We start from the raw sequence: 17,437 nt of genomic DNA, 5'->3' as shown, positions 1-17,437 counted from the left end.
TTACAAAATGCCACTAGGGATATCTCATGTAATATTCCTTTTTGTCCTAGTTAAAAAGTTACCTGCTATGGATGAAAATATTTCAAATTTAAATCACATGGAGCTTTTCTGGCACTAGGACCATCAATGTGATACTTCTTATGTAGGACCAAGCACAGATCTGAAAAGAAATTTGAACACTTACTCATTCATTCATTCATTCATTCATTCAAAAATATGTAAGGAGTTCTTAAAATGTTAGTGGAGAATTGTACTTGAATTAGCCTCCTGAATTTATACTTAATGGAGGTTAAGTATACATTAGATACAAAATGTATGTATCTAATTTTGTTAAATCCAACTGTTGAAGCTCCAGTGGATAAAGCATAACTTACCTAAGTTATACCTCAATATTCATTTTCTTTTGCTTGGTTTCTGGTTTTCTTAGCAAAAATTTAAAAGTCCCTGGCCTATGGAATCTGATAAAATAAGGAGGGAAAGCAGAAACAATACTATTTTGTCCTATCACCAATTTGATGGAATGGAATAATGGAATAATTAGATACTGATCTTAGCACCTTAGCTATATATCAACCAGAAACTTTTACCCTCACCTCTGCTCCTCCCCCTTTCCTTCCCTTTCTCCCATCTTCCATGATCAAGACTTTAATTTAGCTTACATAAGAAAAACTAGACCAATACATGACAGTGATTGCATTATTTTTCAAATATCAGTCCTAGTCATGAAATCAAAATATAATTTAGTTTCTGAGTTTTAATGATCTCAAATAGGATACTAATACACTGTAACTTGATTTATAAGCCTACTTTTGGAAGGATGTATAAATTATCTTTGTGGAGTTGTATAGAATCAAAATGTAATGAATGATGTAAGTCAATCTGATTTATAAGTTATCATCTCTATTTTCTTGCAGATAGCCTCTGCCTCTTGTGCCACCATCATTGTTTAGGATCTTCTCACTACAATTAATGCAGTGGCTTCACAGTTGCTTTACTTGTCTCAGATCTCATCTTCTAATTTACCTCCTACAGTACAACCAGAGTGTGAAACTCCAGTTGTTCTTCATTTGCTTAAAATGCTTTGATACTATATATCACCTTTAGGATAATATAGAATATATTGTTTTTTCTTTTAAAAATTTATAATATTATTAGGAGCTCCAGTGGCACAACTGGTTAGCACATGGTACTTAAAAATTTATAATACCATTAATTAAAAATTTTGAAGGATGTATACTCAGTATATATTTATTTATAAGTTATACATGTGTACAAGCTTTAAAATATTAAAATATTATGTACATTATATAGTATGTATAGAAATAGAATTTTGAGAAAGGGGGTTTGTCAGAAAATTTTTTAAATTGTTGTAATGTTAACAGAGACCTCTGGTCAAGATGGCAGCATAGGTAAACATGGCTTGCCTCCTCACACAACCACATCAAAATTGCAACTGAACTATGAATGAACAATTATTCAGAACTGTCAGAAATTGAGCTGAATGAACGTTCTACAACTACAGAATTAAAGAAGAAACCACATTGAGACTGGTAGGTGGGGTGGAGACATGGAACAGTTTGGTCCCATACCTGTGTGTGGTGGATAAAAATAGGGAGTGATATCTCAGGAGCAAGGAGTTTAAGGCTCATGCCAGGCTCGCCAGCCCAGGGTTCCAGAGCCAGGAAGATAAGTCTTCCTATCTTCTGGCTGTAAAAATCAGTGCAATTTGTCTTTTTCTGACTGACTTATTTCATTTAGCATAATGTTCTCCAGGTTCATCCATGCTGTTATAAAGGGTAAAATTTTTTATAGCTGAATAGTATTCCATTGTGTAAATGTCCCATAGTTGTTTTAAACACTCATCTATTTAGGGACACTTGGGCAGCTTCCATATCTTAGCAATTGTAAATAATGCTGCAATAAACATAGAGGTGTTTATGTTCTTTTGAATTAGTGTTTGGCTTTCTCAGGATCTATCCCCAGAAGTAGGATTGCTGGGTCAAAAGGCAGATTCATTTTTAATTTCTTAAGGTGTTTCCATACTGCTTCCCACAATGGTGGCAACAGTCTGCATTACCATCAACAGTTCAAAAGGGCTCCCTTTTCTCCACATCCTCACCAACACTTTTTTTTTTTTATTTATCATTGATAGCTATTCTGACAGGTGTGAGGTGATATCTCATTGTGGTTTTAAGTTTCATTTCTCTGATGAATACTGACATTGATCATCTTTTCATATGTCTGTTGGCCATCTGCATGTCCTCTTTGGAGAAGTATCTATTCAGGCCCTTTGCCCATTTTTTAATTGGATTGTTTGTTTTTTTGGTGTTGAATTTTGTGAGCTTTTTAAAAATAAATTTTAGATATTAAACCTTTATCAGAAATATTGGTAAATATGTTCCCCCATTCTGTAGGTTGTCTTTTATTTTGTTGACATTTTCCTTTGCTGTGCAAAAACTTTTTAGTTTGATGTAGTTCCATTTGTTTATTTTATCTTTTGTTTCCCTTGCCTGGGGAGATATATCAGATAAAATATTGCCATGAACAGTGTCCGAGGTTTTACTGCCTGTGTTTTCTTCTAGGAATACCTATGGTTTCACTTATACGTGGAATCTAATGAACAGACTGAACTAACAAGCAAAATAGAGACAGACTCATAGATGGAGAGCAGGATGACAGCTATTGGTGGGGGAAATTATGGGGTGGAGGGATTGAGCAAAAAGGGAAAAAGACTCATTGTCCTTTTACTTTTCACACTTAAGAGTGTGGTGATTGTAGGGTGGGAATATAAGGGGGTAGTAGAAAAAAGACAATAAATTTTTTTTAAAAAGTGGGGATTGAGGCTGTGGAAGATAGAAACTCCTGGAGTCCCAGGCAGTACCTCCTAAGGGGCCTGCATACAGACTTACTTGGACTCACTCCCTCTGAACTCCAGAGCAGATTAAAAAAGCATCAGAAACATACATAGAGGAAATTGCCTGGCATCAGAGCGAGTGCTGGGGGGCAGCTTTCTTCCAGACAGAAGTGCTAGCAGAAGCCATTGTTCCTTTTCTGAGCCCTACCCCAAAAGAGCCACAGAGCTGGCAGGTAGGTGCTGTATCTAAAACTCCGTCAACCTAGTTCAACTGTTTGAGCCACTAATGATTCCCTGAGGTCTGACCCCACTCAATTTTCAGGTCCACCCAAGCTGTTTCCATTGGTTTTTCCCATATGAATGGCTGGTCTTGGCCCATGCTTAAGATTTTCCTAAATTCTCTCAAAGCAAGCAGCATCTGGCTTTAGCAACCCCTGTACCACTTACTAAGATGCCCCAGGCCTGCACAAACAGCAGCTGGCCTTGATTCACAGTTTGGTCTCATGTGGACACCTTCAAGCCCAGTACAAGTAACAACCATCTGCAGATTGTTTTGTAGCTTATGCTGTGTGACCCTGGACAGGACTCAGTGATGGCTGACCTTGGTCATGGCAACAGCAATCAAGGTTCAACTACTATAGGAGGGTGTACACAGCCCAGATGATGGGCATACCTTGAGTAACCAGCTTGGGTGATAGGGGAGGCTGTGCCACTGGACCCTACAGGACATCTACTACTTTAGGCCACTCTACCAAACCTGGGAGATGTAGCAGCTCTAACAAATACATAGAAATGATCACAGGGAGACTACCAAAATGAGGAGATAAACAAACATAACCCAAATGAACAGAACAAAATTCCAGACAAAGAATTAAACAAAATGGAGACAAGCAATCTACTAGATGCAGAGTTCAAAACACTGGTTATAAGGATGCTCAGTGAACTCAACAGCATAAAAAAAGATCCAGTCATTAACAAAGAATACACTAATTAACATAAAGAACAATTTAAAGGGAATCAACAATAGAGTGTATAAAGCCAAAAATCAAATCAGCAATTTGAAGTATAAGGAAGCAAAAAGCAACCAATCAGAATAGTAAGAAGAAAAAAGAATCCAAAAAAATGAATATAGTGTAAGAAGCCTCTAAGACAGCTTCAAGAATTCCAACATTCACATCATAGGGGTGCCAAAAGGAGAAGAGAAAAAGCAAGAAACATACTTGAAAAAAATAATGACAGAAAACTGCCTTAGCTTGAAGTAAATAGACATACAAGTCCAAGAAGTACAGAGTCCCAAACAAGGTGGATACAAGCAGGTCCACACCAAGACACATCATAATTAAAATGCCAAAGGTTAAAGATAAAGAGGGAATCTTAAAAGCAGCAAGAGAAAATCACTGGTTACCTACAAGGGAGCTCCCACAAGATTGTCAATTGATTTCTCAAAAGAAACATTGAAAGCTAGAAGGGAGTGAAAAGAAATATTCAATATGATGAGGAGCAAGGACCTACAACCAAGGGTACTTTATTCAGGAAATCTATCATTTAGAATCAAAGGGCAGATAAAGAGCTTCCCAGAAAAGAAAAAGCTAAAGGAAATCACCATCACCAAACCAGTATTATATGAAATGATAAATGGTCTTTAAGAAGAAAAAGAAAAACCTATGAACAATAAAATGGTAATAAATACATATCTATCAACAGTTGAATCTAAAAAAATGAACAAGCAGAACAGAAACAGAATCATCGATACAGAGAACATTTTGATGGTTGGCAGCTGGGAAGGGAGTTGGGAAGATGGGTGAAAAATGTGAAGAAATTAAGAAATGAAAATTGGTTTTTTATTACAGAATAGACATGGGGATGTTGAGTACATCACAGGGAATAGTGTAGCCAAAGAACATATTATGCATGACCGATGGACATGGACAATGGTGTGGAGGTTGCCTGAGGAAGTGGGAGCACTAGGTGGAGGGGAGCAAAGGGGGAATAATTTGGGAATAATTATGTTACTGTAATAACATAAATAATAAAATAAATTTTTTTAATAAGTTGTAGTATTTTCTTCCTTTATTCTTATAATTGTCTTATGTCCCATGTGTATATGAGCTCAACTTCGGAGAGCTCTATCACTTCCCTATTTACTGTATAACCTAGACCTATAACTAAATAATTGCAGAGGCTGTAGCGTGTGAACTCCTATTTCTTCTGGTAGAAATACCTGCCTCACTCTACCCCCTTACTCATTTAGCTTCTTGATTAATTCCTATTTTTCAAAACTGTGCTCATGTGTCACCATCTCAGAGAAACTGAATTATATCCTCATGTCTGCTCCAGAGCACTCTAAATAAACCTTTCTCATAACATGTATATATGAATATAAAATCTTTTTTTCTATCATTCCAAAGATTAGGAGTACCTTTGGGAACAACTATCTTGCTCATCTTTTCATCCGTAGGGACAACCCTAATGCTCAGCACGTGTTATGTCCTCATAAAAGTTAAATGTATTCATGAATGAATCATGAAAGAAGGAAGGGAGGATGGAGAGGAAGGAGGGGGAGAGTGAGAGTAGAACTAACAGGCGCATTCAAGATAAAACAATGTGTTACTGGTATAAAGGGAATTTTAATACACATCTCTATGGTTTCCCAATGGTCAATGGGTAAATATTCAGAGAAAGTAATTTTGCATATTTTTAAGGGAGAAATTATATGTATTATATACTGGTATCAAATAGAAATACTGCTATGTCAATGTTCTCTGTTTTTCTCCAGGCCCTAAATAATAACCTGGTGAAATTTTCTTATTTAAAGCTTCATTTTTGTCCTTTAGAAAAAAGTATTGTTTTATATAATGCCATAGGACCAGCACAAGCATGTAAAATATTGAAGTGCTTAAAGTTCCTTTTGTAATGAGTGGAGGATAGAGCAAATCATAGTAAGCAGGTTATATGTAAGGATAATGTATTTTGATGATATTCAAATTCATTCAGCAAAGACCAAATAAGTCAGAGCAGATTTGCTGGTTCATCAGTTGTGCTTCTTCTTTATCCTTATTAGTAAACTGTAACATATTTTACAAAGACTCTTCATTTCCCACAGGGCACAGCTCTAGGTTAAGCCTAAAAAGCAACTTTCATTATAGATTATTCATTGAAAATAGAGTTAAACAATTATGGTCTCTCTCTGAAGATATTGGCCAAACACTATATTTTGGAATGGTGCATTACACTGGATTAGTTATTTAATACTTTGGCTGTTATTGAAACTTGGAAATGTGTATAGATGCCCTCTTGGGCTTATTGATAATAGAAAAGTAACAGATATGTTCTGGGAAAAAATATGATCCTCACCAAGCCTCTTAAAAGCTAAAATGTAGTAATTTCCCCAGTTGCTTTATGCAGCTTAAAGTGCCAAGAAAAGTTGTTTTGAGAATTTACAGAAACTGATATTTATCTATTTGACTGACTCTAGTAATCATTACTCTGTGACACTAAGATATAACCAAACTTCTGCTCTGTTGCTAACTTATCTTTGAACAAGTTTAGATGTAAATATATAGGGGTTCTTTGTGTTCATCTATTTGAATTTTCTTATTTGAAAAATTGGAATAAAAAGATATACTTTTTCATAATGTACCAATCAAAAAATCTTGGCTAAACAAATTTAAAATCTTGTCTAAATCTAGTTTAAACAAATTAGTTCTTTTAAGGAGTGAAATAATCTCCTTGGAAATGGTTGACTCTTTTTTTCCTGAAAAAAATGAATTTGTTACCTTCTCTGATATTGAGGCTAGGGTATTTTCTGTTTTATTTCTTTAAAATTAAAAGCTCTTGACTTATTTGAACATGTTAAAATTAAGTTATCTAAATTAAAATGAATCTTGTGATTCTTTTTTTTGATGATTTTGAATATAATTCAAATTTGGAAAAAATATTTTTCAGCTATTGAATGATTTCTCAAATCAAGAGTTGAAATTTATCTCTTTAAATGGCATACTTTCTTATAAAAGTAATAGCATACAAGAAATTGTAATTAACATTCAAATCTCAATCTAAGATGCGTTCTTTTATTTTTCATTATGTATTTGCACAGAGTTATACATTTATACAGGTCATTTCTTGGAGTTTTTTTTCTCATTGTCATCTTTCCCTAGCTTTTTCCAACTTTACTGTTTCATTACTAAGGACACTATCTGGCTCGCAGAGTAAAATTTCTCAGCCCCATTGAAAGACAAATAGACTTTGCAAAGTTGATTAATTAATAACAGTAAAAGAAATATATTGTTGGAATAGAAGTAATGGATTTATACCAACAAGACTTATATTAGTAGATGCATTCACGTGATTTCTACCAATTTAAAACTTCAGTAATTTAAGTAAATGGAATTACTTAAAAAGACATACTCGTATATATGTATGAAGTAGTAGTTTATTTTCTTGGCAAAACTACATTTCATTTCTTCCCCAAATTCTTTTTGCTTTACTCTTATCAGTATAACATTTGCCTGATGTGGAGGTTTTTATTTATTTATTTATTTATTTATTTATTCCTTACCCAAGGACATATATATTGATTTTAGAGAGAGAGAGGAAGGGAGGAGAGAGAGAAATATTGATGTGAGAGAGAAACATCAGTCAGTTTCGTCTTGTTTGTTTCCCAAATGGGGATTGAACCCACAAGGTAGGTATGTACCCTGACCAGGGATTAAACCCATAACCTTTTAGTGTAAGAGATGACATTCAACCAACTGAACCACCTGGCTAGCGCTTGACATGGAGTTTTACTACTTCATGCCTTGGTTCAAAACCTGACTGCTACTTATAAGCCATGACTTGGGGCCAGTTTCTTAATCTATGCCTGTTTTCTTATCTGAATAATGGACTAATTAATTTGTAGTGACTTTCTCATAGAGTTGTTAAAGGGATAAATGAGTAAATACATGTAAAAAGCTTAGAAAAACATTTCCATTTGTAACTTAAAACAATTGGAATTAATTCTTGTAACGCGGCAGTGAGTGGGGGAGTGCCTCCAGGGGGATTCAGGCGTCACCTGCAGCATAGGAGCGGGTCGCGGGAGCAGTGCGGCAGAGCGGCTCATCTACAGCGAGCAGCAACTGCTGCGTCAGGGGACACAGTGCGTCGCGGGGAGCGTGGTGCTCCCGGATCTGCGGACTGCCGTCTGTGGCCAGCTGAGATGGGACTGGGGACTCTGAAACCCACAGAACGCGCAGCTGGGGGGAATAAACAGGAGTCATCACAAACACTCCTCTGTTTGCCAGGAGAGGGGACGTGGCACATCCCTCTAGTGTGGAGGCCCAGAGTCCTTTGGTTCAGAGGCTTTTATTGAAAGGGTTATCAGAGGGATTAGGTAACAGGAATGCACAGGTTATCTCATTACATCAGTATATTAATGTTCGCAGAGAATGGGTGATGTTTTGGAGAAAACAAATGGCAGGAGCACACCGATTTACGTGGGTCTGAGAGGAGACCAGTAAACAAGAGAGACGACTAAATACGAGAGCGTAGTAAACACAGGAGTGCCAAAGGGTATAGGGTTAGGGTGTGTGAATACTGTAAATTTCCTTCCCAGCATGAGCTGACTATAGCTTCTGAGGGAAGAACAAAGCACACTTTAAAGAATTTGCTTTTAGGCCTGATTTCCCTGGGAAACACCAGATCTGGTTCAGGACTGTCCCCTGTATTGTTTGGAGCCTGAGCCAGGAGCCGGGGAGGGAGCCGCCAAGAGACAAGGAGACTTCTTGTAGATAGAATGAGGACTCCGGCCATGTCCAAGCTGAGCGGAGGGGTGCGGGCCTTTTTGCCCTTGCTCTGAGTCCCCCAATTTCTTGTCTGATGCCAATACCTGATCAATATCTGTCTTAGGTTGCTATCTCTGCATGAGATAACTTACCCGTCATGGATTACCAATCATGACAAAGTAGAGGCAGGAGCTACCTCCTGCCAGGGGGACAGGTTATATCTCCTCAAGACCCTGTTTTTCCAAGGCTCCCGGATTATTTCCGGCCTTGGGGCCCTTCAGACTGTCGGCGGGGTTATTGTTCCTAAACCCAGACAGGGCGTTTCCCAACAAATTCTTAATGCCTTTTTTTTTTTAGATCATTAAAGTATTTTCGTCTTGAAATGGAGTTTTATCAAATGACCACCTAGAATAAAAAAGTTAATTGCATGAAAAAATTCTGTGATGAACACAGTTTATTTTGGTTACAATGGCAGGGTTAGTAGAGAAACAGGAGTGATCTCACACAATTTGATTCTTCAACAATTTAATCTTCATACTAAAGTTTATGGATATATGTAACCATATATTTTGCTTTTTCTCTTGTGACCATGTGCTCTTTTTTTTTTTTTTTAGGTTAGAGAAGGAGTTACAGTCTTATTTGTTTTGTACACTATGCAGTAGGCATAAATTATTATCCTCATTTTTCTAAGCCTCTCTGCCTCTCTACCTAGAGATTCTATCTAGAAATTCTGAATTTCTAGAGAATTTGAATGACTTCCCTAAGGTCACACAGCTGATATTAATGACAGAATGTTTAGAATTAGCCTCATATTTAATCATATTTTCTAGTTATCAAAACTCTTTATGAAATATGACATATTACTCTTAGGAAAAGAGACTTAAAAGCAAAATTTATACCTGGACCACATAAGACTTGAGACCATTGATGTTATAAAATGACCAAGAAAATAGGGCAGTGGTGTTAAAAGTTGCTTTTGGTTTGTACTATTTGGAAGAGTCCTTGGTGTCAAGTTGTTTTCATAATATAGAAGAAGAATATAAAATTTGTTATGAACTTTTTCTCACTTGATGTATTGCTTTGAAAAGTCTTACATATTCACAGATTTTTTTTAAAGTAAAATAGAGATTCTAATATTAGAATATCTTTGAAATATATTTTAAGAAGAAATATGTCTTTTAGTTGAGTCTGTTCGTAATTCTTAGAAACATGGAGGAAGCAGTAAATCTATCCTTTGGTAAGTGTTATGTGTAAAGATCCTTAAAATCATCATCAGTGGGATAGCTTGGAAACTAAAGGGACTTATTTAAAATATAAGTTTATTAGCAATATTAAATGAACTCCATAATTAAGTATATACTTTCTTATCCACAGCTTTATTTATAATGAGAATCTATTTGAGACATATGCCAGGTCTTGCCAGGTTATACCGTGACACTGACTAACTCCTAAATTTCAGTGACTTAAAAGAATATGGGTTTGTTTTTGGTTTATGCCCTTAAGTCCATTGCATGTTGACATGCAACACATTTTCACATTATTGTAACACAGCTTCACATTGTTCTTCTTTCTCGTGTAGTCAGAGAGAAGGGAAAGACTGAAACTACAAGATGGCATTCAAGTTCATGTTTGGCAATGGTGTAGACCCCGTGAGCTTACTTTGGATTGGCCAAAGTTGTGTGACTAAGCCTGAGATTGTGCAGTAGAAAATGTATTTCATAGGGAGAGCCATCAGAGAGGAAATTCATAATGAGGAGGAGTGAAGGTTTTGAATAAATAATACAACCTACCAAAGATGCCATGATAATTCCTAGGTATGGACTCCACTCAGGATAAATATTGCTATTTTCTATGGTGGGTGCTTATCTCTAGAATTGTATTTCATGGGCAATACCGACTTCTTTCAGTGTTTTTATTATCACACGGGATTCTGATATTTTTGTGGTTGTATCTAAAATTTCCTGGCATCTTCTGTGTGAGGAAATTGTTGGAGTTAAGGCTTTTAGCTTCAAGAACGAGAATTCCACAGCAAACTAGTGTGAATACAATGAGGGAAGGGTGTTTTATGGACAGTGGAATGTCATGGGACCCGTGGGCAGGAAGCACTGCTGGGCTCAGGTGGGACTAGAGGCTGTCAAGCATTATTCCATCTCTCTCTGTGTTTTCTTCTCTCTTTTTTCCCCTGTGCATATCTTTTCTTATTTTCTCTTTGCATATGGGTATTTCTCCCTGCTTTTCCATGCATTTGGTTCTCAATGACAACCCCATAGCTGTTGAGTTTACCTGTCACCCCTTCAAAAAACAGAGACTGGCTATCATTTCTGAACCTGCGTTATGAACTCCCAGAAGAGAGTATTGTCTGATAGGCTATGACTGGCTAAGGTCATGGAATTTAAATCTTTGTGGATAAGGGAGGTGAGGGGAAAACCCACAGAAAGAGTATTAGACAGACAATCTCAAAAAGTGTCCATTATATTTCATGACAAAAAATAAGCAGCTTTAAAATGACATTTTCTTTTTAACAAAAACAATAATAAAACCCTTATGAATATGTTTTAAAGAAGTTGTCAGTTTTTAATGTTTGATAGGGAAATGAAAGCAGACTGATAAAGCTTTCAAGGCAGCTAACAGGTCAGTTTTTTTTTTTTAAATTGAAGTAACATCAGTTAATAACACATATAAATGTTAGTTAATGTAATTTATAATTTGGCATTAATATTAATATTATTTCTATATTATGTTTCAAGTATATAACATTATAATTTGATATCTGTGTATACTTCATCATGCTTTCCACCAAAAGTGTAGTTTTCACACATTATCGTATATTTGATCCCCCTTTACCTATTTTGCCTTCCCTCCACCTTCCTTTCTCTCTACCAACCTGCTGCTCTCTGTCTATAAGTTTGTCTTCTTCTTGGCTTAGTAGTATTCCATTGTTTATGTACACATGTCCTTTATCCATCCATCCACCAATGGACACTTAGGTTATATCCATACCTTGGCTTTGTAAATATTGTGGTGAACATAGCTTTTCAAATTAGTGTTTCCATGTTATTTGAATTAAATACCCAGAACATGAACTGCTGGATCATATGGTAGTTTTTTATTCTTAATTTTTTGAGGAATCTCCACACTGTTTTTTGTGTTGTCTGCATCAATTTATAATTCCACCAGTAGTGTCCAGAAGTTTTCTTTTCTCCACTATCCTTCCAACACCTATTTCTTGTCTTTTTGATAATAGCCATTTTACCAGCTGTGAGGCGATACCTCATTGTGGTTTTGATTTGCATTTCCCTAATAATTAGTGATGTTGAACAACTTTGCATGTTTGTTTGGTCATCTGTATATTATCCTTTGTTACATGTCTAGTTGGAACTTGCACTCATTTTTTTAAAATCAGGTTTTTTGTTTTTTTGTTGTTGAGTTGTATGGCTTCTTTATATATTTTAGGTATTAACCCCTTATTGGAAGTATCATTGCAAATATCTTCTCCTATTTGGTCGATTGTTTTTTGTTTTGTTGATGGCTTCCTTTGTTGCGCAGAAGCTTTTTTAGTTTGATGTAGCCCCATTTGTTTGTTTCTGTTTCTCTTGCCATTGGAGACAAATCCACAAAAACATCACTAAGACTGATGTCCAAAAACTTAGTGCTTGTGTTTTCTTCTATGGATTTTTATGGTTTCAGGCCTTAAAGCTCAAATCTCTAATCCATTTTGAGTTAATTTTTTGTATGGTGTAAGATAATGGTCTGGTTTCATTCTTTTGCATGTAGCTTAGCAGGTCAAGTCTTAAATTGTAAAAGAAGAAAAGCGTTGGGTATGCTCATGATCTTTTATACACTTTGTTCTTGCCTTACCCAAGAAGCAGTGTTACGTCTGTGCTTCAACTGCATGGCTAGCCGTTTCCCTTAGGATCCACAGCTGCTGTACATAATGTTCCAATAGAAGGAGGGAGGGTAAGCCTCTATATTTTTAAAAAAATATTTCAGTTTTTCTCAGACTTTAAAATATATATTAGGTTTGTGTCATATAATTTTGGTGTTATCTTAAATTCTGTGAAGTTTTGCTGTATTAGTAAAGCAGATTAAAGTATCAGTGCATTATATTTTCCCCTCCAACATTTTATTTAGAAAATGTATAAACCCAATGAAGTTTGAAAAGATAGAAAAATGATTTCCCATATATCCTTCAGCTGGATTTACAGATTTTGCCATATTTGCTTATCTTCCTACATCTATGTTATAATATTCCCTCATGTATTTGACATGGTTTACTCAATTAAAAGGAAATTGCTCAATTCCTTCTGGAAGAACTTTATTACTTTGGGGAGGGGGGATGAACTATTACAACCACTTCTTTCTTGTCACATATATACTGCTCTTGTGAAAAATATACCTCAATCAAATGTGAATAGCCAAAAAGTTTCAAGGGCCTTCTCAATGACATATACGCCTCTTTTATAGTAAGATGTTTATTATGATATAACTATAACTTCATCCGTTGCCAAGAAAATACTTTATCAATTGCTTGCACACAAATTGTCTTTAAAATCTGTGTCACCTCTTGTTTCCCAGACCAATTTGCCCACGCCAGTCCATCTATTTTTATTTCTAAGTTTATATGCTGGAAAAATGAATAAAAGTCAACAGCAGGTGGCAGTGCTAGCAAAGGTTGTGACTTTTGGTATATAATCAGCTTGGAAAGGAATGCATCTTTCAGGTCTACACAAATAATACTATTAGTAAGGAATCTTTAAATAGAGACCGATATTTATTGCTAATTAATTTTATTTCAGGAATTATTTGAAGAGTCAGTTTAAAATTATACGATATTTTATTTTAAATAAAAATGCTGGTGTAGAGACTGAATTTTGTTTTAACTGAGAAAAGCCAGCTTATTTTATCCTTGTGTTTTTGCTTATTCTATAACTGAATACTTATAATAGAAAAATTAAGTAGTCTGAATCCTGTTAAAATTTTAAGTAAAAAATGTAACAACACCGTTTATTTTTACTGATGAAAAGGTGGTTATTTTGAAATTTTGCGGCAAACTTCAAGAAAGCTTTTGTAATTTAAAGTACTTTGATTTCAACAGGGTAACACATTTTAGAAGGCTTAAATTGCTATGAGCATTTATGGAAATAATTTCAAATAACCTCTTTAGTTACAATTTGTTTCATAGACTATAATTTTGCATTTCTCTACTTTCATTTTAAAGGAAAGGAACCTGAAAAAGAAAATAGTCTTGTTTTCATGGAGATATTTTATTTTGTTTTTTAAGTTTTTGTGTCATTTTACTAGAAACAATGAAGACTTTTGAGGATGATATATCAAAAACTGTTTAATGTTCTGGGATTTTAATGGATCTATATGTGTGTTTGAATCACTTACATATTGCTTATTTAAATATTCATATGTTAATATGTCCATTTGTCATCTAGACATTAGCTAACAGTAGAATAGTTGAGTTTTGTTATTAATCTAATTTAAGTTATTAAGAGCTCAGAACACTTAACATTACAACAGAATTGAGAAATCATGTGGTCATTGCTCAGGTGAAACTGAGGCCAAGGAGAGATTTCATTGAAGGAGACTGAATTGTATGAAAGGAACTTGTTACATTTGATCTTGCTTCTCAGGCATAGTTAGGAACAACTCAGTTGCAATTTATTATTTCTTTTAGCTAAATTCTCTGGACTCTTGCAATTTTGGGGAGGGGGGCAAAAGTGGCTGGGGTATAGGGAATGGCCATCACTAGGTCCTATATTTTATTATAAAGAAAGTAATTTTAACAAATATTCTATATTCTCTAAGAAGCAAGTATTTTAGTCACTTAATTAACTGAATCGTTGACTTCCTGACCCCATTTACTTGATGTATGAGGAAAATTAGATGTCTTTCTGAACCCTTAATTTCAGTGTTTTTTAAGCGATACCCTCCCTATGTAGTGACAGCTATTATTACGCCTACACTTTAAGACTCATATGTGATACAAATGCCAAAATAGGTAAGTTGCATTAGGATAAAATAGTACATCATCAGAAGACTTGAATAGGACAAAAGGACTCTTAGGAGTAATTACTGATTCCCCAAGGAGAAGCTTTTTCCATGAAAAACAAACAAAACAGAAGCAAATCTTACAATTTTCTTCCAAGATTACAGTGTAACTAGGAAATGAGATGGACGTATCCTATACATTGTATGTGGGGTAAATCATTTTCAAATAGAAACACATTGCCTGTTCTCAATAAAATATCAATGATTTACTGATGTTATTAACTCCAATACACATTTTTTTGTACTTTTGAAATTTTGTCATGATTAAATGCTTAATCATTACCCCTTTAAAACCTATTATTTACTTTTTTTTTAGGGTTAGGCAAACTAGTGTTTCTTGAAAATCCTCAGGTCAAGTGCATAGCCAAGTGAAAGTACTTAAAAATAGAACTTTATCAAGTTTGGCCTGTGGTAATCTATGTTTTAAATTATAGCACAGTTCATTCCAAATCAATATAATGAATTGATTTGTAAATGTTTCAGACAGGACTGCTTTCTTTGGATTTTGTCTATTGAATGTGCACTGCAGTTAAAGCATCTTTTCTTTTCCTGCATAATTAAGTCTATGTTCTTGGCCTTTCTCTGAGTTTAAACTGAGTTTAAAAGGCAGAAATGTATGTTAAAGCAAAATTATGCACATCCATTATTCTTAGTCTTATAAATATTGAAGCATTTTTTTCTCATTTTGTGAGAAATAAAAGAGAAAAATAAAGCTGAATAGCCTGAACTTTAGTTCACAATTCTTAGGATATTTTATTTTAGGAAAAAAATTGAACTTACTGCTCTCAAATATCTAAGTTACCCGAATATACAGTAAAATTCTTTATAGTTTATGGTTTATGTTTAAATTGTGGTATGTGAGAAAGAATAAAAAGGAACAAGATAGTGGTTTAAATTTTGAGAAATCTGGAAAGATTTTTGGGTTAATATACAAGTAGAAAGAGCTAGATGGAAAAATCAATTCAACTAACATTTACTGAACACAGGTAGCAGTGCCTTCTATGTGCCAGACACTTTACAGGTATCTTTCAGGTTTGTAACAATCCTGAGAAGGTGTTTTATTACTTGTTTACATATAAGGAAAATGCAAAGTTAAACACAATTCTCCATAATGATGTTTTGGACTTCAAAACCATCATATTGCTTTCTCACCTACTAGTTTTCAGGTACTGGGGATATAAAAATGAATCAACTCAGTTCCTGCCTTCAAGAAATTCATATGGTCATCTATTGGGAGAGATAGCCATTCAAACAAATAATTTACATTACCTAAATATGATAAAATCCCATATATAATGATGTACTATGGTAAGGGAGGAATTATTTCTGGTAGAGGGAGCTAAATGTGTAATCACTGAGACGTGAAAAGGTATAGCACTGAAGGAATAAAAAGTAGTGTTTTATGGCTGATTTTGAAGGGCCTGGAAATTTAGGCTAAGTTTTTTAGGACCCCTGGGTCACTCTGCTTTCAAATAACCCACCTTACTATTTCTTAAATGATTGTTGGTGCTAGTGGATTTAATTGTTTTATATTTTGAATATATACTTAAATTATCAGAATTCTATAAGAAACATCAGACTTTCATAGAACAAGATACACTTAATCACAAATATTTGAAATGCCTAGTAACAAAGCATATCCAGTTATTTTTAAAAAAATACTCTGACTTCTAAAGGAGATTCCAGTTGCCAGTGATTGTTATTGTGCAAGAAGGTCCACAAGAGGAGGTACTGGTAGTGGTTCGCTTGGCAACTCCCTATGAGATTTTTCAGTTTTTATGAAATAAGAACAAGATATTTTAGACAATATAGGTGGCTGCATTGTAAGGGAGATGACTTATAAGATTTTAGATTCTTTGAAAGTATAATTTTACATAAAAAATGTTTTTGCAACTGGCAATACCTTAATGTTCTGAAGTATGTATTTGCTGTTAGCATATCTGACATATTACATCATATACAGGAAACCTATCGATTGATCCCTTGCAGGCATTGGTGATCTTTGTTAGTGCAATTATCTATAGTGAGAGACAATTACATTTTTCAGATGGACCACTACGAATTTTCTTTTTAAATTTTATTTGTAATTAAAAAGTTGATAGCTATTTAAAAAATTTGGAGCCTCATCCTGTAGACTAAATGATGTCAGGTTGGTGAAATTTTATTTTCTGTCTCCTCAAATGTTACTCAGTATGGGATTTCTTGCACTTTTGATTAGTGCTTTTGTGTGTGCACCATTAATAGTGAAGTTGTATTTTGAAACCATTGTTTTATATATATGTGTGTGTGTGTGTGTGTGTGTGTGTATTCTGAGGTACTTTACTGACAAAAATGTGAAGGTAATATGTTTGGAATTTAAAGTCCATGGAATGCTCACATTACATTTCCCTTCAAGTTAAAAATATCTTACAGTGTTGCAGTTACCCTGGGAAGAAAAAAAATATGGAAATTTAACAGTTCTTTCTTTTTTTGTTAAATATTTTTTATTGTTACTCTATTACAGTTGTCCCAATTTTCCCTCCTTTGACTTCCTCAAACACTTTAAACAATTCTTCTGCCAAATGTACAGCTTGCATGTTTTCTACACCAAAAAGCAGGTATCCTTATCACTGGCAGCAGCATGAACTCAGATATAAAGCTTATCATTAAAACTTTTCACATTTTTCTAAATATGTGTGTATGTGTGTGTGTTCAGTCTTCCTATTGCTGCTCACTAATTAAGGGCAGCCACATTTCTGCTGTTCTTTTTAAGAATATTGTCTTA

This window comes from Pteronotus mesoamericanus, unplaced genomic scaffold (assembly GCF_021234165.1).
Source record: "Pteronotus mesoamericanus isolate MK-2021 breed Mesoamerican mustached bat unplaced genomic scaffold, CSHL_Meso_final scaffold_167, whole genome shotgun sequence".
NCBI classification, from domain to species: domain Eukaryota; kingdom Metazoa; phylum Chordata; class Mammalia; order Chiroptera; family Mormoopidae; genus Pteronotus; species Pteronotus mesoamericanus.
This window is presented reverse-complemented; position numbering follows the sequence as displayed.